Source organism: Tenrec ecaudatus, chromosome 14, assembly GCF_050624435.1.
Source record: "Tenrec ecaudatus isolate mTenEca1 chromosome 14, mTenEca1.hap1, whole genome shotgun sequence".
Taxonomy (NCBI): domain Eukaryota; kingdom Metazoa; phylum Chordata; class Mammalia; order Afrosoricida; family Tenrecidae; genus Tenrec; species Tenrec ecaudatus.
Window position 1 is genome coordinate 8,838,362 of NC_134543.1, and position 25,438 is coordinate 8,863,799.

The 25,438-nt window shown below is 56.3% G+C and overlaps 1 protein-coding gene across 1 annotated transcript in view; it reads left to right on the forward strand.

The window, feature by feature from the left end:
- Positions 1–3,034: 3,034 nt before the first annotated feature.
- The window catches only part of SYNE3 (spectrin repeat containing nuclear envelope family member 3), an 83,104-nt gene continuing 60,700 nt past the window's right edge, over positions 3,035–25,438 (forward strand). The window contains exon 1 of the mRNA XM_075530538.1: positions 3,035–3,217. The gene's annotated coding sequence lies outside the window, so the exon portion shown is untranslated. The remainder of the gene's footprint in view (positions 3,218–25,438) is intronic.

A 25,438-nucleotide genomic window follows, 5' to 3' on the forward strand; every position in this document is an offset into this window, starting at 1 on the left:
TTAACCACCCAAATCAAATGTTACAATTGAATCTACTAAACTGGTCTCTACTATAGTGTCTGGAAACCAGACTATTCACATCCCTGGACTCTTCCACCAAGGTTCTAATACCTCATAATCATAACTGTTAACAGAGGTTAAACAACAAATGAGCAAAACCCTCCCTGCCCCTGACTCAGCTCCAACCCATATTGGCATATGAACCATATAGGGCAGAGCAGAACTGCCCTGTGGGTTTCTGAGACGGTAACTGTTTATGGGAGTAGAAAGCCTCATCTCTCTCCAGAGGAGCAGCTGGTGGTTTCGAACTGCTGCCCCTGTGATATAAATCCCCACATATAACCCCTGCGCCACCAGGGCTCCTTCTTACACAGGTTGGGTGCTCACAATGCCAAGCACCAACGTGTTCAAGGTTATTTCCCCTTATTGGGTCCATTCCACAGAAGAGGAAACAGAGGGTGCTTGTGGGAGCTGCCCAAAGTCGCACACTCAGGTAGTGGAACAGCAGAGGCCAGCTCCAAACTTCCAATGACACTGAGCCATCTGTCCCTAGAGGAAACCCACTGGGGGCGATGGGGCGGAGTGCCGCTTTACCTTCCAGCTGCACCGGCCCTGCCCCCACCTGCCCTGCCTGCCCTGTGGGTTCCCCTGGGTCAGACAAAAGGAATTAAACGTTTCCTAACCACCGACTGGATCTTTGCGGGAGACCATGCGTGTAGAGAGCTGTCTGCACAACAAAGAGTGTTAGCAAACGCCAAGGATGACGACAACTGGTAATCACCCTCCACACCTGCAGCCCGACAGATGTAACCCCGAGGCCTGCCGCCCCACCTGTGACGGAGTCGAGATGATAATAGAGCCATAATAGGATACCTGGAACCGTGAGGGCAAGGATGGGCGAGGCCCTTTGTGCTCATCTCCTAGGACGCTGTGGATAATGGCCCATTAGTGAGTGGGTTCCAAAGGAAGGCCGGGCAGCAACAAAGCCATCTGTCCCCGAAGAAGTATAACCAGAATGCTCCTTAGAAGGGAAGGTTATGGCGAAGCCTCGCCTCACGTCCTTTGGACGGGTAGTCGGGAGAGACTAGTCCCTGGAGAAGAACACTTTGTAAAGCGGAGGGCAACGAAAACCAGGAAGGCCTGGATGAGATGGATGGACGCAGTGGCTGCAGCAGCGGGCTCCAACAGAATTGTGAGGAGGGGGCAGGATCTGGCGGTGCCTCACAGTGTTGTGTCGGGGGTGGGGGTGGGGGGCGGTCTCCAGGAGTAGGAACCCCTTCTGGGCACTCAACAACAAGGAGACATCGAAGAGGGCGTGACTGCCACACATCCATTCTAATCCAAGCTAAAGACATCCTTGTGAGTTGGCATGGGATAGATTCTGACTCATGGCATCCCATGGGGAGTTCAAGGCTGTGATTTTTTTTTTTTCAGAACCACAGGGCTAGGCTCCCTTCTCAGTTGTCCCTGAGTGGGCAGGGACCGCCAGCCTTTCAACTATCAGCTGCTTTGGATGCATACAGTCGGCAGGGATATGTTCCCTGGGACAAGGACTCAAACCCAAACCAAACACACTGCCATCGAGTCAACGCCAACCCACAGCGACCCCATAGGACAGGGTAGAATTAGAATTGCCCCTATGAGATTCAGCAAATGTAACTCTCTACGGGAGTAGAAAGCCCGTCTTTCTCCAGCCAGGTACTTAGTAACTCCGGTTTTCCCTGTCTGGATCTGGCCAGCCCCATCCGCCTCCTTAGGAGGCAGGAGAGGACCTTCTGAGGGGTTAGAAGCTTCCCTAGCTCTCATGCTTTGTGGAGGGGGCTCTGCTGTTTTCTTCTTACAGGGTTTGGCTGAAAAGACTGCAGTGTAAAACAGGACCCGCTAGAGCATATGTGCTGGGGTAGACGTGTGTCCTCTGCATTGATAGGCTAAGGTAGAAGAGGGAGGCAGGGCACTGCACCCAGGAAGACCAGGGATGAATGTAGCTTGAGAGTCCCTAAGAGTCCTGGCAGTGTAGGCTTACCTATTGGTCTGTGATCCGAAAGGTCAGCAGTTTGAAACCACAAGCTGCTCTGAGGGAGAACGACAGGGTTTTCTACTCCGGTGTACGGGCTCAGAAGCTGGTGCCGTATTCTATGAGTGATCAACTAGAGGGCAGTGAGTCTTTTGGGAGTCCCTGGGATGGAGTGGGCAGAACCAACCATACACATGTGCAATTACGCTAAAAAGGTAAGAGCTGGCTTGTTGGCATTCAAAGTGCAGGAATCCCCAGAAGGAGGGACTCCAGGAGCTGCCAGGCCTGCCCTGGGAGGTAAGGTCCAGGGGACGGGCAGGGCCTGCTAGCTCCAGCCCTCAAGTGGTAGGAGGAATTTGGCAGGCTCCATCCAAGGCCAGGCTACAGCAATCACAAGTGCAAAGGCACAGAGGCAGATAAGGCAGCCGCTCCACTACAAGGCTTCTTAGTTAGATGTGGCAGGCAGGATCAGGGGTTGGGGAGGGTGGAGGATGTGGTGTAAGGGGGCGGGACACATTCTTGGGCCTGGGTTTGTGGGAAGTCCAGAATCTGGGTGGAATTCACCATCTTTGTGCCTCCAGGGCCAACCGCACTCTGGCAGCCCTGGGGGTCTCCAAAAGGAGCCCTGCTGGATAACCGGCGCCTAGTAGTTCCCCCCTGGGAATGTGGCATGAGAGGGTCCGGATGGGGCGCCCCCACAGGCAGTGCGGCTGATGGGTGTCACTTCCTTCTTGGATTTAGCGCCTTCAGGCAGGGTGCCCGTTTAGGCCCGGTGAGGGTCACGCGTGACAGCTGCCCCCACCCCCACCCCACCCCCAAGTCTTGGCGCGCAGAGAGACTGCCCCTGCCCCAGAGCCAGTCAGCCCCGTGTCAGCTCCCCAGGATGGACCGCGGGCGACTGCCCAGGCTGAAGGGGACAGCGTCACCAGCGCGAACTGAGCCTCCCGGGTCACGACCGCGCGCGGTCCAGCGCGCCCTCCGCCGCGCCACCTTCCGGGCTGGAGGTGGTGCGGGAGCCCGCTCCTCTGAGAGCACGCGGCACTGGGCGCGCCCCTTTCCCGTAGGGCCCGGTGGTGGCCCGGGTGGGGCGGCCTGGTGTCGGGCCCGCCCCGGCCCCGCCCCGGAGCCGCCCGGGACGCAGGGGAGGGACCTTGGAGGCTCGGCCCGCGCAGCCAGCAGCGCCCGCTCTCCACGCTCCGGCCGGTAAGTGCGCGGCACCGGGGACCCGGCGCGCCGGCCTCTGCCCCTGGCCCTGCTTAGCGCGTCCCAAGGCGCCAGGATCGCCGAGAGGCCCGGGGCCCAGGAAGGCGCGCCCGGCGCGTGGGCGGGGGCCCCCCGCCGTGACAGCTGCGGGCTGGCGGGCGCGGAGTTGTAGTTTAAACGCAGACGCTCCCCGCCCGCTGCAGAGGGAGTCCGCCCTCCTTCAAAGCCCCAGAGCTCCAGCCTCCAGAGCAGCTCCCCAGTCCCTGGAAGCGCGCCCCAAACCTCCTGCACCCAAGACGTCTCCTGCGTCTTCCCAGTGCCTCTTGGGCGTGCGACGACGTAGCTGTCATCCGGGCTGGCGTGCGAGGGATGTCCCCTGGTCTCCGCAGGACTTGGGGCGGGAACCCCCGCCGGGAACCCCCCCGACGGGAACCCCCCCTCCCTGCGGGCGACCACAAGGTCTGGAAGCTGAGTGTGGGCCGTTGGGAGGGAAGTCTGACACCCCGGGGCTGTGCAGCCTTGGGCAAGCCAGGGTCCCTTCTCTGGAGTAGCCGCGAGTCTAAAGCTGGGGAGTCGGCGGGGCGTCGGCTCCGCTGGAAGCACTCAGACCTTGCTCCAAACGACAGACTTAGTGGGGCTGCCAGCACTGCCAGGATCAACCCGGCTGGGCGCAGTGCCCCAGGGCACCCACCTGCCCTCAGAAAGGAATCCTGCCAGCTGGGGCAATGGAGAAATATTCACACTTTGTCTCCTTTTTGTCTTCTCCTGTCGGGAACCCTCCTCTGGCCCTCTTCTCCGGAGGCCCAGCCACCTGGGGACATCAGCAGGGTGCTCAGTCCCAGGCTGCCCTGCTTGGGGAGCATGGTGTGGGGAGGGGCACATGCTCCACGGAGAGAGTGAGGGCAGGGAGAACTCATGGGGAAAGTGAGTGCCCCTCCAGAAAAGGAAACCTGTCACCAACTCACAGCCTGAGTGGGGCTGGGCAGAGTGGTTCCCCCCCCCCTACCCCCCAGCCAACAAAAGGGGAGGAAAGTGGCCCAGAGAGAGAAGTGATTTGCCCTGCGCTGCACAGGGGACAGTGAACTGCAGCCCAGTGACAGGCCCTGCACAACTGAGATGTCAGGCAGCCCCCTCCCCCAGGAGTGGGGCATGGAGGGCCCGTGCCCACGCCCATGGTTGGTTGTCGCATTGTTGCTTCCTGTAACTGTCCCCAGCGGGCTCCCTGACACGTGTGATCTGCACTTTCACATTCTTGGGCCTGAACAACTCCGACCAGCCCTCCCTGCAGCTGTGCCAAGCCTGCTGGCCAGGGGCGTCCTCTTTCAGGGGAGAGGCCCCTCGGGGAGGCTGGCCAGGGGCGTGGGTGGGAGGGCTTGTTTCTCACATCTTGCCCGAGGAGTTCTGAGGGGAAACCGTGGTGTTTGCAAGTGGCCCCAAGAACCAGTCTGGGGTCTGTGGGTACAGTCGGCCTCTGACATTGCGGACTCCCTCCCGGGTGAGTGTGGGCTGCGTGCCTGTGTCCGACTCCATGGGAACCAGCCTCCAGCCGGCTGGCCCTGCCCAGCTGCCCGCTGACCACCTGACCCCGAGCCTGCCACTGGGGCCGAGGAGAGAGCCTTGGTTGACCGAGGTGGTGGGGTCCAGGGGGGAGGGGGTCTCCCCCTACATGAAGCCACTGCTTGAAAGCTCCCTGAAAGCTGCGGGGGTGACAGGGTCCCTCCCTGTGACTTAGGCATGAGGGTGGCAGAGGCAGACTCAGCTTCCAGTCCCTGCTGTGTGGCCTTGGACAAGTTTCCACCTTTCTGAGCTTGGCTTTCCTTCTCTGGGGCAGGGGGTGGGGGCCCATGAGCATCAGAAAAGTGTTCTCTGTGCCGGGCCAGCTGCTGCCACTCACTGCCTTCGAGTTAATTCTGACTCACAGCGACCCCGGGACCGGGCAGAATTGCCTTGTTTCTGAGTGAGACTGTAACTTTGCGGGAGTAGACAGCCTGGTTTTTCGCCAGGCAGGTGCTTGGTACTTGGCAGTCCAGGGTGGTGATCCTTTCATCCCGGGTTCTGCACACTGTTGTATGGCCCCTGGTGTGTGGGTGTGTTAAACTTCATAGGAAACCCATACTGACCACGCAGGACCCTGATTACCATGAAAAGTTGTTAGTACTTAGTGGGGCTTGGGGCGGGGAATGTTCCCCATATTGTTTCTTCCTGTTACAACTAAAAGTAGCCCAACAGGGCCCCCCAAAAGAGCCCTGGGGGCAATAGTGGGTTACAAGTTGGGCTGGTGGCTGCAAGGTGGACAGTTTGAACCTGTCAGCCATTCAGAATGAGAACGAAGAGGCTTTCTCCTCCCGTGATGATTTCCAGCCCCTGAAATCCACAGGGCGGGCAGTTCTACTCTGTCCTATAGGGTTGTGTGACTCAGTGGTGGTGAGTTTTCGAATAGAGCTGAAGACACTTCCCTTGTGGGAGGCTGGGAGGGTGATCGCATGCTTGGGGGACAACTCCATCCGGGAGGCACTCCAGAATAATGTCCTTCCTGACCTCCGAACCGGTGTAGCAGCATCTGCAGCCTGGCTGCACAGCTACCGACCACACAGTGAGCCCCTGACGGGGATGAGCATGCCAGCAAGGACCCGGGTACATCTCAGCCCCAAAGTAAAGGACAGCAAAGACACTGGAAGTTCCACTCTGTCGCTGTGGGTGGCAATCACGAGGGCCACTTGGGGGGCTTCCAAAGTGTCTGTCCCATGCATGTTGTAACCAGCTATCCCGTGTCACAAACTTAAACAGGCTTGAAAAAAGGCCAAACCAAGGTGCTGATTTTAAGGACAGGAGCCTGTGACCAGGGAGGGGCTGCTGGAGTCTTAGCGGCGTCTTGGGATTTGCTATGTTCTGTTGTGATTTTTTTTCCCCCCAAGCCATGGACTAGGACTTGTGGTCGGTAACATTTTTAAGAATGTGTCACCATTTATAAATAGAACATATAGATATGCATATAGATGAATCTCCAATGCATTACAAAAGCTTATTTCTTTGCTAATAGAAACAAATCTATATGTGCATTCCATTTATAAACGATGTGTACTGGTGTATGCACTGATGGACTCAATGACTAGGTGAAAGGCCGGCAGTCAGAGCTCACCCAGCCACCGCTCAGAAGACAGGTGATCTTCAAAGAAAGGTCACAGGCTGGACAAACAGAGGGAGCAGGTTTCCATGTGTTGGAAATTATTTGATGGAGACTAACAAGTGTGACTAAACACACACACACGCACATGCATGCACACACCAGGTTTCCAAAAGTTTGTTGGGTAATGAAATGAATAGATAGCAATGTCCACACCATCCACAAACACATTTGTACCTGGACGTTCTGTTACTGCCAGGCGTACGTTGTTCATTTGAAAAAATGATCCGACAGTAGCTCTTTCCCTCCTGTCATCACTAGGAAATGTGGGATCGTGAGATAGTGGCTAAGTGAGGAGTGGATGTACTTCCCATCTTACAACGCAACAAATAAAGACCAATAAAAAATGTAAAGGTCACGCAGAACGTCAGAAAATCAGACCAGATGCTTTCCTCCGAGTCAGATGTTCATCTGATTGGAATGAAACAAAGGCAGATTCTGCCCTGAGTCATGAGGCCTCCCTCCTCCGGAGAAGTCGTCTCTCTCTCCCGTGTGGCTCGGGCGCATGCGATCAGGGGGAAAGAGAGCCCCGGGAGTTAAAGCTCTGCCTAATGAATTATGCCAGAGTCACCACACCCTGAAATGTGGGGAGGAACCGCGGGTCACCTGGACCGATGGGCAGGTTTCACCACTGAGGGGAGGACCCTGGCCAAGGTCAGCTTTGGGCACCTACTCTAAGAAGACAGTGTGCTCTGGGCTGCCACACCTGTGTGACTCCCAGAAGGACACCACGGCCTGCCACACCTGCATTCTGGCTGGGCCAAGGGCTGCAGCTTTGGGCAGACAGCGGGGCTCGTACTATGAAGAGATGATACTGAGGACACAACGCAGGGAGAGCGCCACCACCCAGAACCACACACTTCACACTTGCAGTCCGCCCCTGTGGGCTCCCTGTCCTCCTACGTGGCCCTGTAGGAGACGGACACCCTCCTCGGGCTGCTCTTTGCCCGGCACACCTGATTAAAAACGCAATCCCCTGGCCGAGTGGACTCCACTCACCTGGACCCAAGGTGGATGGGAAAAGAACCGGGCTGCAGAGGGCTTCCTTGGCACTGCCTGGCAGGTTTGAACTGCCAACCTCTCAGTTCCTGTGTTCGTCTTGTGAGACACGTTCTTGCTCCTGGAGACCCGATACACAATGGAATGAAAACACCGCGCCGTCCTGGTACAGCCCCTCAACCTTGGCCGTGTTTGAGCCTGCGGTTGCAGCCGCTGTGTTCCTCTGTCTGATTGAGGTCTGCCGCTTCTCCCCTGACCCTCTGCTTCACCCAGCACGAGGTCCTTCTCCGGGGACCGGCACCTCTCAATAACCTGTCTCGAGTATGTGACATTCGGAACGTTCTGGCTGTCCTCTTTGAAGACAGGCTTGCCTGTTCTTCTGGGAGCCTTCACTGGTCTTCACCGGTGCCGTGATTCTAACCCATCAACTCTTCGCCCGCCTCCCTTATTCACTGTCCAGCGTTTGCAAGGATTGGAGGTAATTGAAAACACCATGGTTTGAGTCAGGTAGTAGGGGAACAAAAATTGCACCATCCATTTAAGCCCTTTCTATAGGACCCCTGGTGGCACAGTGGTTACCAGTTGAACTACTAACTGCAAGGTCGACAGTTTGAAACCACTAGTCTCCTCTTGGGAGAAAAAGGAGGCTTTCTACCCCTGTCAAGAGTTATAGTCTCAGAAACTCACAAGGGCAGTTCTACCCTGTCTTATAGAGTCTCAACAACACAGCATCAACCCCATGGCAGTTAGTTTCAAGGTTTTGTTTAGTTTTTTAAGGGAAGACATCTCCACCCTCATTAGACAGGAGGGAAGGTGGAGGGGCAGAGGGTTGAGACTAGCTTTAGGTTTAGGACACAGGCAGGCTGGAACTGGGGCTCAGGCGAGCACCCCGACAGCTGCCGTGGGGTCGCTGGCCTCGGAAGAACTAGCAGAGGCAGCAGCAGGCAATGACCCTTGTCCCTTTAAACCCTGTTGGGTGTGACGGACGCCTCTGCAGAGGGAGCTGCGAAGAGAAAGGATGGCCAGGGGTGAAGAAGCAGGACTGGGAATGGGTGAATTCCCACAAGGCTGGGTGCACTACTGCCTACCACAGCAGAGGAGCCCGGGCAGGAGGAGAAAGGGCAGCTGTCACAGCAGCAGCGTTCAGACGCCCAGTGCCTTGCCAGCTGGCGAGCACAGTCCTGGACAGGGACGTCTCTGCCCGGAGGCTCCCCGACCAGCTAGTCAGAATGGATTTACGGCAGGCTTAGGAAAACACTTCCGTCTCATCAGCTCTCCTTGTGCTCAAACCACCTGCCTTAGCTGTCATGTGAGTGTGGGCAAAAGGTGTGCCCGCCCTCTCCAATTTCCCACCGTAAAAACAAGGCCGACTACACCCAGGCCCCAGTGGGTTCTGCTGAGAGCCTGGCGCTGCCGACGGTGAAGCGCTCAGCATCTAGCCAAAAGGTTGCTGATTCCAGGTCCCTCCAAGATGCCTGGAAGAATGGCCCGTCCCCAACCCACTGCTGCTGGTTCCCCAGGGTCTCAGAGACTGGAAGTCTTTATGGGAGCAGACAGCCTCCTTGCCATTCTCCCCTGCGAGGGACTGTCTGGGGTGAACTGGCAGTCCAGCGCTTAGCCCCCTGAGCCACCAGGCTTCCTTAGAAGCAAGGCCACGCCATCCGTTTCCAAAACACCAGCCATTAAAAACGGGATGGAGATTGCAATGAGGATGCCATACTCTCTAGTACACTCAGTCCCTGAGTGATGCGGAGGTGAACTGCATGTCAACAAAACCTAAACTTTGGTGTGTGTGTGGGGGGGGGGGGGGGGGGAACCGCGATAGAGTCCTGTTCTCCTCAGACATACGTGGGGTCGGCCGGGGCGGGATCTGTGAGAAGACGGCTCTTTTGTTTTTGGTTGTTGGGCAGTGAGAGACAGCAGGACATGGGCCTGCTGGCTTAGACGAGGAACAAAAGACGGAGTGTTTGTGTCCACGGTGGGGTGCATGTGTCAGTCTGAGTGTGTGTGAGGGTGTATGTGTGTGTCTGTGTGGGTGTGGGGGGGTAGGCTCAGTGAATGCCAGGTGTGGGTGGGTAGGCTCAGTGAATGCCAGGAGCCAGCCTTAGAGATGATTGAGTCTGAGCCTACCGTGCACTCAGCCCCTGCCATTGAGTCGACCCCCAACTCAGAAACTCCAGGACGGGGTGGAGCTGCCCCTGTGGGGGCAACTCTGAGACCGCAACTCAATGTGGGAGCAGAAAGCCTCCTGTTTCCCCATGGACCCGTTTGAACCTAGGCTTTGACCGTTGGGGAAACTGAGGACCTGCAAACAGAAATTGTGATTCCGAGTCTCGAAGGTGCTCTCTGCTTTAAGAGCCTGTTTGTCCTGCCCTCCTGTGCCAGCCTGCTCAGGACTTGACCGGTGTACATGTGCACATATACACATACACACGCACACATACACACGCACACAGGCACGGGCAGAGTAAGACGGGGCCTGTTTCTTGACAATTAACCCCGAGAGCTTTATTTGAGATGTGAGTGGGGCTGAGCCTTCCCAAGTGACACTGTGGAAATAACACCCCCGGCTGACTCACTCACTCCGGCCGCCTCTTCCTGGTTTCTGCAGCAAGCTGGGGGCCCTTCTGGACCTGAGGGAGGAGCCCACACCTTAGTGGAAGCCCTTGACCTGCCCCTGAGCCAATGCGGGATTGCTGCTCTGTGAAAGCACAGGTGGAGGTGAGGCCACCCCTCAGGCGCCCTGAAGTCTGGATGCTCCCACACCACAGAGCTCCGCCCTCCCCGCACCAGAGGCAGGTCCCTTCAGCTGCTGGCTCCCTGCCTAACCTTCCACGGCTCCCAGGGTTAAGTCCAAAGTCCCTGGCCTACTCTGCCGACATTCCCAGTTGTCCTCCACCTGGGCTCGCCCTCCACCCCGAGGCCCCAGCCCCTCCCTAAACTTCTGCACCTGTGCCCTACCCCTGCAGGCCTTCACTCTGCCCACGGCTCGTCTCCCTACTCCCCATCGACGGGGCTGGGCATGACTCCTCACCTGCACTGAGCCCCCTAGACTGTGGCCTCCCTGTGGGCAGGAACACAGGGCTTGCAGCGTCCCAGCCCAGTGCCCGGTCAGGGTGTCAAGGTGTCTGCACTCCCATGTCCTGCCCTCGCTGCGAGCTTTACAGTTGCGGCCTCATGACAACCCGGCGACGCAGAGCAAGTCCGTTGGCGCCACTTTCTCCAAATCGTGAGTCCCCTGTTGGCCGTTCTCGCGGCCTTTCAAACTTCTTCCGCACGATGCTGCTGTGCTCTGACTGGGGTCAACGGAGCCTTTCCCACTTGCACTCAAACTCACTGAGTCCGTGGCGATTCAGCCACCCCAAAGGACAGGGTAGGACCCCCGCCCCCCCTCCGGCCTATGAGTTTTTGAGACGGTAACTCTAGGTGAGTAGAAAGCCCCGTCTTCCCCTTGAAGAGCTGCAGGTAGTTTCGAACTACTGGCCACGAGGCTAGCAGCCCAGCACGTGACCGCGATGTCACCAGGGCCCCTGAGTGGGCTTCCTGGTACTGGAGAAGCTGTGGGTTAAGGGTGCAAGGTCAGGGATTCACGCTCACAGGAGAAAAAGGCGAGGCTGCCCCATCATCCGCGCCGTCGAGATTCAGTCTCCACAACCCTGCGCAGGTCGGGTCGTAGAGTGGGCGCTGGCTCAGGGGCAGTGGTGGGAGGGGACCCTAACAATCGTGTGGCTCTTTATTACGGGCTTCACTGGACTGCAGTGGCCCAGCCTGTGCCTGCCATACCTCTGGGTCCATCTGCATGAGTTTTCATGGCATGCAAAGATAGAATGTTTCGAATGAGGGGTTTTAAAGCTTCAGGGAGCTGGTGCTCGCTGTACCCACGGGCACTGGACAGGGCTGAGCTCAGGGTTTACAGGACCTAGGAGAGAGGTGAGCTCACGGGGTCCTGACTGGGTGGGTGGGGTGTATGTGTGTATGCTGTCGTCTCCCTTCAGTTAGCAGTCCAATGAATAACCTCTATGCCATGAGGGCTCCTGGTTTCCCCTGCAGAATGAGAGAATGCTGCGCTTGCCTGGCCGGCCTCCTCTAGCAAGGTGCAGATGCCACGGGGCAGGGGCTGTTTAGACCTGAGAACCTAACTGTCTTGGGTCTCTGCTGCAGCTGTTACCGCAAGCGGGTGGGTTGAGAGAGCCACGGCCTGGTCTCTCCGTCCTCGAGGCTGGAAGTCTGGGTCTGTTTCTGGCAGGCCTCCCTCAGAAACCAAACTCCCTGCCAGAGAGTCAGTCCCAACTCATGGCAACCCTACAGGTCAGGGGAGAGCGACCCCTGTGGGTTTCCCAGACTAACTCTTTACAGCAATACACAGTCTTGTCTTTCTCCCCTGAAGGGACTGGGGGGCTTGAACTGTTGACTTAGTGGTTCGCAGCTAACTGCGTAACCCACTATGCCACCGGGGCTTCTACTGGCACGACTCACACTCAAAACTCACTGCTATAGAGTTGATTCCAGCCCATGGTGACCCTATAGGACCGAGCAGAGAGCTGCACCTGGTATTGTCACCTTTATGGGAGTAGACAGTTTCATCCCTGTCCTGCAGAGCAGCCAGTGGATTTGAACTGCTGATCTTGTGGCTAGTAGTCCAGTGTGTAATCCCCCATGACCTCAGGGCTCCTTCGGGCAGGACTATGCTCTAGGATATGGCCGTGGTGAGGCCCTTCCTGGTGTCTGTTGGCTGTAGCTTCCTATGTCTCGGGCCGCTCTTCCCTCTGTGTGTGTCTTCCCTCTGTGTGTGACTTTTCTCAGGTCTGCGGTCCCTCTTGTCAGACACCACTCAGAAGGGAGTGGGCCCCACACAGCTGGGCTGTGAGCTCCTTCCCCCAGCCAGAGGAAGCCTTTGGTCTTCCACAGCCGGTTATCTAGCTGGACGATGCTGGCAGCTGTTCAGTAGATACGGACGTGCGGAATGAATGTATGAAGGAAGACGTGAATGAGTGTGTGGGCCCACAGGGCCGACCAGAGGCCGTCAGAGACTCACACATTTCCGGTCTGGTTGGCGCTCTCTGGATTCCAGCATGGCACTCGCTGGTCTCTGTATGTCTCTCTGTCCTCCCACAGGGCAGGTCAGACGGGAAGGTGGAGCTGCCTGCTTTCTGCAGGTTAGCAGTGGCGACAGGTCTCGACTCAGATCATCTGACTGGAGAGTGTGAGTTGGACCTGGGATGTGGCTTCTACTGCTTCTTCAGCAGCCCCTGTGACTGGTTGCCAAGAGATTCCTTTAAGGCAGTGGTTCTCAACCTTCCCAATGCCGCGACCCTTTAATACAGTTCCTCATGTGGTGGTGACCCCCGCCCAACCATGAAATTATTTTCGTTGCTTCTTCATCACTGCAATTTTGCTACTGTTATGAATCGGGCAACCCCTGTGAAAGGGTCGTTTGACCTCCAAAGGGGTGGAGAGTCACAGGTTGAGAACCGCTGCTTTAAGGGAGTTCTTGCTGTGTGGCCAGTGTCCCAGGGGCCTGGGGATGGCTAAGGTTTTCCAGAGCCAGGCTCCTCTCAGCATTGCCGGCCTGCTCCCCACCTGAGCCCTTTCTCTCTGGGCCCTGGGGAGCCCCGCCCGCTGTCCAGAACATGATGACCACAGACTGGCAGCTGTATGTGGGGCGGGGGCCCTTGAGGGCTGCCAGGTTCCACCTTGTCGCTTTTCCAGGACAAGGACCTGGTGATGAAATGTGGCCGTGTGTCTGTTTGCTGATTGCAGGCCCCTTGTTGCTCAGAATCCCTGATAGGATATAGAATGCCACCGTGGGGTCTGCCAGCCCTGCTGGTCCCCAGCTTCCTTCTGGGTAAAACCGCTGCCTGTGTGGGGGTTGGGGGCCGGCAGGAGTGGCCCCCAAGTTCCTATATTTGTCCCCTGCAGGAAGTGGCAGATGAATCATACTGCTCATCACCGCAGTCAACTTTGGCTTGGGTCCCTCCTCCGTGTAGTCCTGCGCCTGGGGCAACTGCCTTCCCTAGAAGCCCATGCAGGAACCGCAGTGGGCCTGAGGCTTTTCCTGGCCCGGTGGGAGATAGTAGTCTGGGGATGTGAAGGGGAAACTTCCAGGATCAGACAATCCCACCTGGGGCACAAGCAGTTTGCCTTTGACGACTCACAGGGAGAGTGGTGTCTTCAACCCACCCAGCTGCACCATGGAAGAAAGGCCTGGTGATCCCCTTGAAAAACCCTCCCAGTAGTTCTACGCTGTGGTACATGAGTCAGGATCAGCTGCAGGGCAGCTAGTAGCACGCCATGAGCAGCCTGGCAGTTCAAGCCCACCCACCCAGGGGTGCAGAAGGGGAAAGGCCTGCAGCTGGGGCACGTGACCCACCATGAGTCAGAACCGACTCTCGGTATCGGGTTTGGTGTTGGTTTAGTTTCTCATCCGGGCCTTCCCCCAGCTCCGAGAGAGGGGCGCACAGGTCCCTGAGGCAGGCGGTCGTTTCGTTCTCCCTTATGTGCGCAGTCTTTGGGGACTTCACTTGCTTCTTGGAAAGTGGGGACGAGTGCTGGCCTGCCCTCCCGGCCTGTTGTTAGGCATGATCGAGTTGGTTCCGACCCTGGGGTGACTCTGTACACGACGGGACAAAACCCCGCCCAACGCAGCGTCTTCCAAACAATTGTGGCTGTGCCTGAGCCCCTGGCTGCTGCATGGGGTCAGCCCTTCTTGAGGGACTGGTCTCCTCTGATGACGTGTCCGAAGTACGTCGCCACCGCCATCCTTACTTCTAAAGAGCACTCTGGCCGTACTTCCTCCGGGACAAACTCGTTTGTCCTAATAGCAGACTTTGATAGTCTTCTCCAGCCCCTTAATTCAAACGATTGATTCTCCTTCGGTCTTCCTTATTCAGTGTCTAACTGCCACGTGCCTAGAGGGCCCTGGAAATCCCATGGCTTGATTCGAGCATGCAGTGAGCGTAGTGCTCAAAACTAAGCTGTGTGCTTTTTGATCCTGGACAGAGGCCTGTGCAGCAGACTGGCTCAGCATTGAAGTCAGTGCAGGCCATGAAGGGCCTCAGTCACGGGCTGCCTCTCCCTGGGGTGGGACGATGGCCACTGGAAGATTCCTCTGCCCCAGCCCTGTGTGAACGGAACTCAGCACAGCTGCTCGGGCATTGGCCCTTGGCTCAGGTGTTCTTGGCCCAGGCTGGCCCCTGGCTGGTACCCAGAGCCTAATGACTGTAGTTGACCCAGCCAGGCCTGCGTCCAGTGGATAGACAGCATCCTCTTTGCCAGGATGTACCAGCTTGGTTCTGACTCATGGTGATGCCCAGGTGGTACAGGATGATCACTCCTGTCCCCACCAAGGTCCTAGCCGTCCATCCATCCTTAATCGCCCAAGGAACTTCTGCTTAGCTAGGACTAGCTATGGGGGGGGGGGGGCGGCAGCATCACACCAGGCCCTGTGGTCCACTTCTTCCCCACCCTGGGCCTGGGGTCCCCCTCCATCCAGTAGGGAGGCGTGGAGGAGGTTTGACTGTTAGAATTCAGAGTTGGGATGGCAGCTACGAGTGACTGACAAGATGAATTTTGGGGTGCAGGTTCCAGACACAGAGGGCCAGACTGTCCTCATCTTCATCCCGCATCTTAATCTGGATTTTTCTTTTAACCCCCAAATGTTCTCATAAGCACCTGGGCCCCACCTCCATCTCCAGACCTTAGGTTCTCAGGACGTGAGGTCCACGGACGTGTGTGGTTTTGCGATCAATCGGCCCTGAAGTTCTGGGTTGGCAGGTGTGTGGCAGAAAGGCCTGGTGACCCGGCGCCAGAGGACGCCAGCGGAGAAATCCTGAGGAGCAGTTTGCTTGGTCTCAGGATATCAGCGAGACGCCATGGCGACTCGGGGGTGGGGTGGGGGGGAGTTGTTTTTTAATTCCCTGCACTAATGGTGTTTTAATGATGGCAGCGAATCCCGCTCCTGGTTTTCCAGTTAAGGTCATGTCTGTTAAGTGCCACCCAGTCAGTTCTGACCTGTGCACACAAGGGTGAAATACCAGCCTGTCCTGCACCATCTTCGCAATTGTCCCTGTGCCTGAGCCCGTTGATGCAGCCGCTGTGCCAATCCATCTCGATGAGGGGGCTTCCTTTCTGTCCCTGCCCCTCCACTTGACCAAGCATGATGTCCTTCTCCAGGGACTGGTCTCTCCTGAAGACATGTCAGAAATATGTAAGACGAGTCCCGCATCCTGGCCTCTAGGGAGCACGCTGACTGTACTTCTTTCAGACAGAATGGTTTGTCCTTTGGACAGTGCCAGGCACTTTCTGTGTTCTTCCCCAGCCTCTTAGTTCATATGCACCAATTCCTCTTCTATTTAAAGTAAAGAGGAGAAAAAAAAACTCACTGCCATTGAGTCGATGTTGACTGACAGCGACCCTATGGAACAGGCTAGGATTGTCCCCGTGGGTGTCCAAGACTGTGAGCCACGTCTTTCTCCTGGGGAGTGGCTGGTGGTTTCGAATTGCAGGCCATGTAGATCTCAGTCCAATGTGTAATCACTACGCTGCCAGAAGTTTCTTTAAAATCAATGCAAGTCTAGATAGGCCAGCTGTGAAGTACAGGGGGAAACGTCCTTACAGGGCAGGTACTGCTCACCCCAAACCCACTGCTGCGGCGTCGATTCTGACACACAGGGGCCCCTGTGGGTTTCCAAGGCTGTAAATCTTTACAGGCACAGAAAGCCTCAACCTTCATACACACACACACACACACACACACACACAGAAGGGGAGTTTATTAGAGAAGTTCATAGGTTACCACAAGTCAGGATCAGCAACAGTCATTTGTCTCCGCAGCCAGAAGCCAAGTCTCTCTCTGGTTCTCAGCTTCTCAGCCATGTGGTAGCCAATACTCTCCTGCTCCTCTCTCGGGCCCTTGGCCTCTATGGGCCAGGAAGCCAGGCCACCCGCCACTCCGCCCACAGTTCCATAGTCTCAGGGCTGTTCCTCTGAGTCTCAGGGCTCTGGTTTGTGATGCATCTGGTTAGGGCCTCATCCCCTTTTTACCGAGGCTCGGCTGACAGATTCGCACCACTGACCTTGCTGTTTGCAGCATGATGCCTGACCCGCTGCACTACCAGGAGTCCCCAGGGTGGGTAAAAATATCACCATTGTGAGGCTCAAACAGGGAACGCTTGCCGAACGAGGTGGTTTCTGTGGACAGTTCCAGGCCCAGCACCCTGCAGGACCCAGGGCAGCTCCCTGAGTGTTGTCCAGCACGCCCCACCCCCACAAAGCCACCAGGGCCCAGCCACCAGGACCCAGGACCCCAAGAGCCAAGGTGGTCTGCGCAGACATGAGTGCAGACATGAGTGCTTCCCGCCACAGGGAACTCTGTGAGTTTGAGAGTGTGTCTGTCCCTCTCGTCTCCCCGAGCTCACCGCAGGGGCTGCCCTAGGGCCTCCCAGTCACAGAGGAAGCTCTGCAGACTCGTGCTCACTCATTAACCTGCAGCGGGTTCCACCATCGTTCCACCCCAAAGATTCTGCTTCTGGGTAAGGCTGCCTGTCTGTCTCCCAGCCCCCTCTGCCCCTTCCCACAGAATGAAAGCCCCTCTTCCAGTTTACAGTCCTTGGCAAGGACGCAGGGTCCCAAGAGGTTCTGCTTTTGGCTGTGAAATGAAAGGTTGAAGGTTTGAACCCACCGGCTGCTCTGGGAAGGAAAACATGACAATCCGCTGCTATGCAGATTGACAGGCTCAGCAACCCGGTAGAAGCATTCTCCCTTGTCCTACAGGGTCGCTATGGGGTGGAATCAACCTGACCGACAGCGGTGGGTTTGGTTGGGATGCAGGACTTGTCAGCAAGGCAAGCAGGAGCTTCCTGGCACTGGCTCACGAATCTGTAGTCAACGGCATCACGCGACTTTCTACCCAAACAGTTTTACGGGGCTGTCACCATGTCTTTGATGTGATGGAAAACACGAGAAATGGTTCACTCATAAGCACAGTTAGACCATGCTTACTTTAGCTACAGGGCACTGAGCATCCTTGCTGTAGTCCGGGTATCAGGGTCCATTCCCTGGATCCAGGATCTGCTGAGCGAGCTGGGTGGATGAAGGTACACAGCACGACCCACCCAGAGTAGGCCCAAGGTGGGCACCCTCTCAGCATGGTGAAAGGGGATGAGGAGGACACAGGGGGCCCGGCCTGCCACAGCCTGTGCTCTGATCAGGGCCTGGGCCTCCCTGATGGAGAAGGCGCCCCCCCCCAAGCCCTAGGGGGGAATCCAGGGCACCCATGCAAGCTGAGGGAGGCTATGGTCCTGAGGCATTTCTGAGCACTGGCCCCGTGGACCTAGTTTATGAATGAGTGTGCCAGGTTGCTGCTGTCTGGACCCAGTTCCGCTTTGGGTGGGGGTGCCCGGTCTTCAGGCTCCAGCCATGACTCATACACTCTTGGAAGGCTTAGTTAAGGGGTGTCTTAGAGGACATCCCTGACTGTGTAAGGAAGACCAAAAAAAAAGGCGGGGGACATTTACTCTCATTGCCTCAGATTGATTATGACTCATCCAGTTCCACAGGCAGAGTACAACTGCCCTTGTGAGTTTCTGGGGCTGTAAATCTTTTTTTTTAAATCATTTTATTAGGGACTCATGCAATTCTTATCACAATCCATACATACATCAATTGTGTAAAGCACATTTGTACATTCATTGCCCTCATCATTCTCAAAACATTTGATCTCCACTTAAGCCCCGGGTATCAGCTCCTCATTTGTCCCCCTCCCTCCCTGCTCCCCCCTCTCTCATGAACCTTTGGTAATTTATAAATTATTATTTTGTCATATCTTGCACTGTTCGACGTAAATCTTTATGGATGTCGAGAGGTGCATTTTTCGCTCATGGAGTGGCCGGTGGGTTCAAACTGGTGACCATTCGATTAGCAGCCCAGCATGCCACCTGCTCTGCCACCCAGGCTCCTTCCAGTTTAATAGCAGATGCCGTAAGCATCTCTCAAAGGCTGGGTCTCAAGAAGACCCAGCTCGTGGCCTTGGACAAGCTCTGCCTCAGCCCAAGCTGGTTGTCAGGACTGAGTCACTGTTTGCTGAGGGAATGGCATAGAATGGTCTAGGCTCTCCGGAATGCTGTGGTTGATCGGTAGGGGTTGGTGAGGTAGGGCATTGCCCTCCGGCTGACAATTAACATTGTCCCCGAGGCTGTCTCAAACAGGTGCGCACAAACCTTTCCCCTGAAGGACCAGTGAGTTTAGTGTAGCGTATTGGTTTCTGTTGCAGATACTCCGCCCTGCTGTGGTGGTGGTCTGGTGGGGCAAGTCAATGACTCCCCATGGCTGTGTGCCAATGAAACTTTGTAACTGTTCAGCAGCAATTGTCTCCCCTGGCTACAATGAAGCCAGTGCTGCCAATTGGTTCATTCATTCCACAAATACTAGTAGCCTAGCAGCTAAGAGTAGAAGGAAGTGGGGTGACAAAGTTGCAATACTAGTGAATTCCTTATGTGAGTCAACCCGTGTACACCTGGCACACAGAACTATCTCAAGAGAGGTGAGTGTCACCTTCCAGCTGGACAAAGCTTTACAAGATGGCTGTACAGGACAGGTGACAGGTGTCAGGTGTTACGTGTTAGAGGCCTTTGAGTTAGCTCGGTAGCAACAGAAGGAAACGCTGCCTGGTCCTGGGTCGTCCTCACGTCGTTGCAGCCACAATAGCAGTCCATCCTTCCAGAGTCTTTGCCTTTCTTGCCGCCCCGCCACTTGATCAAACATGATGTCTTTTTCCAGGGACTGGTCTCAAGTTCGTGAGACGAAGTCTCGCCAACCTCACTTCTAAGAGCATTCTGGTTGTACTCCTTGCAAGACAGACCTGTTTGTTCTTCTGGCCATGCAAGGTCCTTCCAAAATTCTTCACCAGTGCCGTCATTCAAATGCATGGGGTCTTCTTCGGTCTTCCTTTTTCATTGTGTCCAGCTTCAATGGGAAGGTTCTATCCCTTTAGCCAACAACCCTGCAGAGTAGACATTGCTTTTACAGAGAAGGGGGCCCCCAGCCATGACCGTTCCTTACCAGAGACGTTAAGGAGCTTTCCTGAGGTCACAGGCTGAGCATTCAGGCAGCTGGAGGACTGTGTGCCTCAGGATGCCCTTGTAGGGGACCAGAGGGGAGATTAAATCTAGTTTATCTGGCTGCTTGCTGATGGGATTAATGTAATCCCCGGAGTCTTTTCGTTGGAGCCGGGGGCCCCAAGAGCTCCCCTTGCTGCACCTCAAATTCTTTGGAGACCAGTCTCCTTTTGAGGGGCTCACCAACCTCCCACAGTGTGGTGGGCTTTCGGCTACTGGTGTAGTGGTTTCCACTGCTTTACACAGATGCCTGGAAGACTCAGCCTGGAGCAGGAGTTTGTGGGAGATGCTTGGTCTTTCGGGGGCCTCCATCTCTCCTGAGAGACCCTCTGAGTCCCCAGGGGGTCAACGGGAAGGCTCTAGAAGACCAGACTGGAACAATGGACCCAGCGGGGTCCTGCAGAACCAATGCTGGAGGTGAGTGTCGGGCCACCTCGGTGCGTTGGCTTCCCTGTCTGGCAAGGGAGAGAGATGTGGCTGTGGCTTGGTGTGTACCTGCAGGGCAGCTCCTGCCATGGGCCACCGGAGAGGCCATGCAAGCAGGCTGGGGAGGGAGCCTGGCCTGAGCGAGGTGCCTCCCCCGCCCCACCGCCCCCTGAGGCCAGGGCAGCTTGGAGGGAGCTGAGACCCTGGGCCACTGCGGTTAGAGGGAAAATGGTGGCCAGCCAGTGTTTCAGAGCCCTGGTGCTCGCTGGGGATGTTTTGGGAGACATGGCGATCAGCCAATCCTGGCCCACCTGTGACCGAGGCATTCCTGGAACATGGAAAATCCCAGGAGACAAACAGCCAGTTGCCAACAAACCTTGTCCTGTGCCCGGTCACCAACTCCATGTGTGTCAGAGTAGGGCAGGGCACTGTAGGGTTTTCCAAGGTTGGTGTTTTGTTTTTCGCAAGTAGATTACCAGGCCTTTCTTCTGAGGCACCGCTGGTGGACTTAACACTTTAACACCCCTCAGTGAATGGCAGAGTGTACATCCTGTTTGCCCTTCCAAGAACTTCAAACCAACCTCACTGCCATCGAGTGGATGCCGGCTCACAGGGACCATCTCTATAGACAGGTAGACCTGCCCCTGTGGGTTTCTGAGACCCTAACTCTTTATGACTCTACTCTTTCTCCCGAGGAGCGGCTGGCTGGTGGTTTTGAACTACTGACTGTGCCGTTGGCAGCCCAGAGCATAACCAGGGCCCCACCAGGGCCCCTTGTGGGAAGACAGGGCTGCCCCTTTAAGACACTCATCCCAGGTCTGCTTGTGTTTGGAGTTTTCCTTTCTCTTCCCTCTTCCTGCCTGCCTTCTGAGCATGCCCCTGAGCACGGGCCAGGCATTTGTGCTCCGGTGACTGCCTGTACCAGGGGGCCGGGCCTCCTGCTCTGCTCCTTCACCTTGCGGGCCCAGCTGTCATCTGAGTGAGCTTTGAGCGGAAGGTAACCCTTAGATGCTCAGTGGTCCTTTAAGGCTCAGCTGGGACCCCTTCCTGGAACCTCCCTGCCTGGTGAGCAGAGCCCACCCCTACTCAGGCCCCGTGACTTGAGCCCCTTGGGATTGTACCTGACTCAGCTCCCCCATGAGGACTGCGTGTCTTTCCTCTCTCTCCTTTAGACCCAAACCAAACCCAAACCCCAAACCCCAAGCCCCAAACCCCTCTGCCACCCAGTCGACTCTGACTCATGAAAAGCAAGCCCACGGCCATTGAGTTGATTCTGACCTTACAGGACAGGGCAGAACTGCCCACTGTGAGTGTACGAGACTGTCACTTTTTGCGGGAGTAGAAAGCCTTGTCTCTCTCCCGAAGAGTGATCGGTGGTTTCGAACCACTAACCATGTGGCTAACACCTGAGGTGTAACCACACCGCCAGGGCTCAATTCTGACTGAGCATGACCCTCTGCAGAGTTTCTGAGGCTGTACGTCTTTGCGGGAGCAGACAGGCTCCTCTGACTCCTGTGGAGCAACTGGTGGGCTTGAACTACCGACCTTGTTGTTCATAGTGCAGCCACTAACCTCCAAACCAAGGAGTGGCTGGTGGTTTCAAACTGCTTGACCTTGAGGTTAGCAGCCCAGCCTGTAACCTCTCCTTATCAGACCCAAAGCAACAGCCTATGTATCAGGGTTCTTGAAGAAACAGTGGAGTTGACCCAGTGCAGAGACTCATTTTTTCCTTTATTCCCTGACCGCCTGCTCATGGGGGCTGCCTGTACACCAGGCACTCCGGAGGTAGCGCTGGCTGGGGCAGTGGAGGAGCCTGGAGGCTGTCTCGGGGTTTGTTTGCTGGATCGGGCCTTCTAGAAGGCGGGAGAGTTGTCTGGAAGAAAGGAGTAAACAAGAGTTGCCTGCGCTCTGGAGAAGTACAGAGAGGAGTGTCCCCTGGGCTCCTGCCAGTGGCCTGAGGGTGGGTGGGGTGGTGGCTGCCTTGTGAGTGGGGGCAGGGCTGGGCCTGGACTCTGTGGCCTTCTTCCAGTTGTGGCAGAAAGGATGTGTCTCTGAGGGCGGGCGGGGGCAGCTGTGCTGTTCATGTGGTCAGCTCTCTGGGCTGTGGCATTTGCCTTTCATGCAAACATGTGCCCTGCAAAGATGCCAGGGACGTAGTGAAAGCTGGCATTGTCTGAGGAAAGGACCCAGGATCCCAGGACACCAGGCACTGCTGCACGCTGGCTTGGGAGCTCCCATATGGGTGGCCCTGACCCCTAGTGGAGGGCAAAATGGGCTCAGCACCCCTCCCAGAGTCATGGGTGACTGACACAGAGGCCCAGGGTGGGGCTGTATGTGGTCCCCAAGCCCCTCAGTTCGGGGGACCCTCATTCACAATGGAAGGAAGCACTGGCCAGCCCTGCACCATCATCCCCATGACCAGTTAGGTCTGGGTCCCACCCCCACCCTTGGCACTATTCGGGGGACTAAGTGCAGCCCAGCCCAGCCGAGTGCAGAGGACAGGAGGGCTGTGGGTCAGGGGATAGGGAGGACACTGGGTACTTGCCCAACTTCCAGGCTCTGTACACAGTGTTGGGCCATCCATTGTCCTTGCATCTGATGGGGAGCTCACTCCCAGACACAGGCCCTCCTACAGAGTAGGCTGTCACCAGCCTGCGGAGAGCGGGGCAGAGAGAGGCTCAGAGCTGCCTGCCCATGGCAGTCTCCAGTGCCAAGGCCCAGAAACTTCTTTCCTTGTGCTGGCAGCGTGCTCACATACACAGGCCCCAGGCCACACGTGCTGCTGGCGCCGGGGAGCCGGGGCAGGACCGGGCATGTCCTAATTATAAGCTTCCCAGCTGGGTTCAGATCGACCTTGGACTGGGCAGGGAGACTTCCAGAGAAAAGGGAGGGGCTCTCAGGTAGTTCAGAGGACGTGACCTTGCCGGGGCGGGACTGGGAGGGATTGAAACTCGTGGGAGTACTAAGGCCACAGGATGGCTACCTGTGTGACCCTGGGCAGGCTGCCCTGGGCACCTTGGGCTCTTCCTCCAGGAAAGAAGACCCTGGGTCTCGCTAACAGCAGGCGGGCGCACTCACTGGCAAGCCCAGACCAGACACCTCATGGGAAATGAGCCCCTGACCCGTGATTGGACACAAACCAGGGAAGGCTTCCTGGGGGAGGGGAGACCAGAGATGAAGGATCGATGGATGGATCGTGGAGCCAGGCAGAAAAGAGCATGCTGGGAGGCTCTTGAACCGCTCCAGAGGTCTGGAGGGAGCAGCTGCAGGGTCTATAGAGGGCGCCCCCCAGGAGCTCCTGCTGCCTGGGGCAGGGTGGGAGGATGTGTGTGTGGGGGGTGGGGGGGCTGATGGAGAAGGGTGAAGAAGCATCACGAGGGCTGTAGAGGACAGGAGGGTAGGACCCCCGTCCCTCTCTCCCACAAGCAGGCAGATTTCTGGGAAGCATTTTTAGTACAAGCACCGCCCCCGGGTTTGGGGACTAGCCCCGGGAAAGGCGGGGTTTGACCCCAAACTGGGACTGCTTGGAAGGGGCCCTGGTTCTAATCCACCTGCTGCTCCTTGGGAGAAAGGTGAGCCCGTTTGTGTCTGTAGAAACAACTTTCTTGTTCCAGGGCGGTTGTCCTGTGATTTCAGGAGTACTTACGGCTCGAAATGGGCTCAGCAGCCACACGGTTGGGAAAGTCTCCAGGTTGGTGGTCTCTTGGGGCCACCTCACTGATCCCCGGGGAGACAGGGACCCTGAAGTCTGCAATCACCCATTTACTAGACTTCATGGACTTTTTATCTCTTTTATTTTCTCTGAAGTGGTTGCGTGCGGAGCCCTGATAGCACAGTGGATTAAGTGACAAGCTGCCAACCCAAAGGCCAGCAGTTTGAACCCAACCAGCTGCCCCGGGGGAGAGAGATGAGGCTGGCCTGTTTTCATAAAGACACAGAACCTCAGAAACTGAGAGGAGGCATCTTCTCTGGCCTGTAGGGTCGTTGCGAGTCGGGGCCCACTTGGGGAGAGTGGGTGTCGTCTTTTGAGGTAACTGTTACCTTTAGAAGGGAGAAACACTTGGCTTTCTACTCTCATAAAGACTTCTAGTCTCTGAAACCCATCGGAGCAGCTCTGCCAGGAGTCAGATTCAACTGAAGGCAGGGCAGTTGGTTTGATCACCTTTAGAGGAGCCCTGGTGGCGCAGTGGTTACATGCTGGGTTGTTAACCACAAGTCCAGCAGTTCAAAACCACCAGCCACCCCATGGGAGAAAAATGAGGCTTTTTAGTCCTATAAACAGCCACAGCCTCGGAAACCCCGAGAGGCAGTTGTAGACTCGATGCCAGTGTGTGAGTCACCTTTAGGAAATTCAGCTTGCAAAAATGTTCTGGTGATCCCTGCACCCTGGGGACAATTTCTTTTTTTGGCGCACCTTCACAGAGTTTTTATTTATTTTTTTCATACGTGTGTGTGTGTGTGTGTGCACGCGTGTGTGCAGTTTGGACAGCAGGGGTTGCTCACTGGCCAAAGATGCCCTGTGCTTATAAATAAAGTTTTATTGGAAGGGAGCCACAGCAACAGTGAGCACAGGTACCACGCGTGGTTGCTTTCCCACGACGGTGGTGGAGCTGAGTAGTGGTTCCGGTCCCGCAGGACCCACAAAGTCTCAGACAGTTCCTCTCCAGCCTCGTTCAGACCCTGCTCCAGACGAGCCTGTGTAGAGCCCGCCAGTGCCTTCTCTTCTGCCACAGCATTGCCAGGTGTGACTCATCCATCGTTTGTTGTAAAGACCCCAGAATATTCCGAGGAGCGGGTGGGACACGCTCTTCTTAGGGTTGGGTGCCGTGTGTGTGTTCTCCATCAGGAGAACTGCCACGCTTGCACGGTCATCATGTATAAAGAAAAAGCATTCAAGCCTCGAGTTGCCCTAGTGAGCGATTCTATGAGCACAATGTTGTGCAGGACAGGAAGCATCAAGAGACGATGGAGGAGCACACAGGAAGGTGTGACAGAGAAACAAATCCAGTGACACTCATATATGGTAAGGAAGACCTTCCGATCAAGAAGTAATTGTATATCAGGAAGACAGCCCAGCCCAGTCCAGATCAAGTCCGTAAGTCCAAGACTAGTCCATACATCCCTGTTCAGACTCACCGCAACCACAAGCAATGAGGCAAAATGCAGGAAGATCACCTGCCGGTGACGCAGTCTTATGGATCCAATGGCGGTGGGTGCATCTCCAGGGCCCGGGTAGGTCTCTGTGTGGCTCGTCAGCAGGAAGGTGAAGGCAGAGAGAGGGGAAGTTCCCAGGACCCTCCTCATGAGAAGGCCACACCCCCAGGGAAGCATCATCAACCTGTGACTTGATTGACAGGCTAGACTCCACCCATATCATCTCACGGGTGCCACGTTGTCACAAAAACCCCAACTCTCACAGAAGGCTTATTAACAACCTGTGGTCTGCAGATGACACAATCTTGCTTGCTGAAAGCCAAAAAGGACCTGAAGCACTTACTG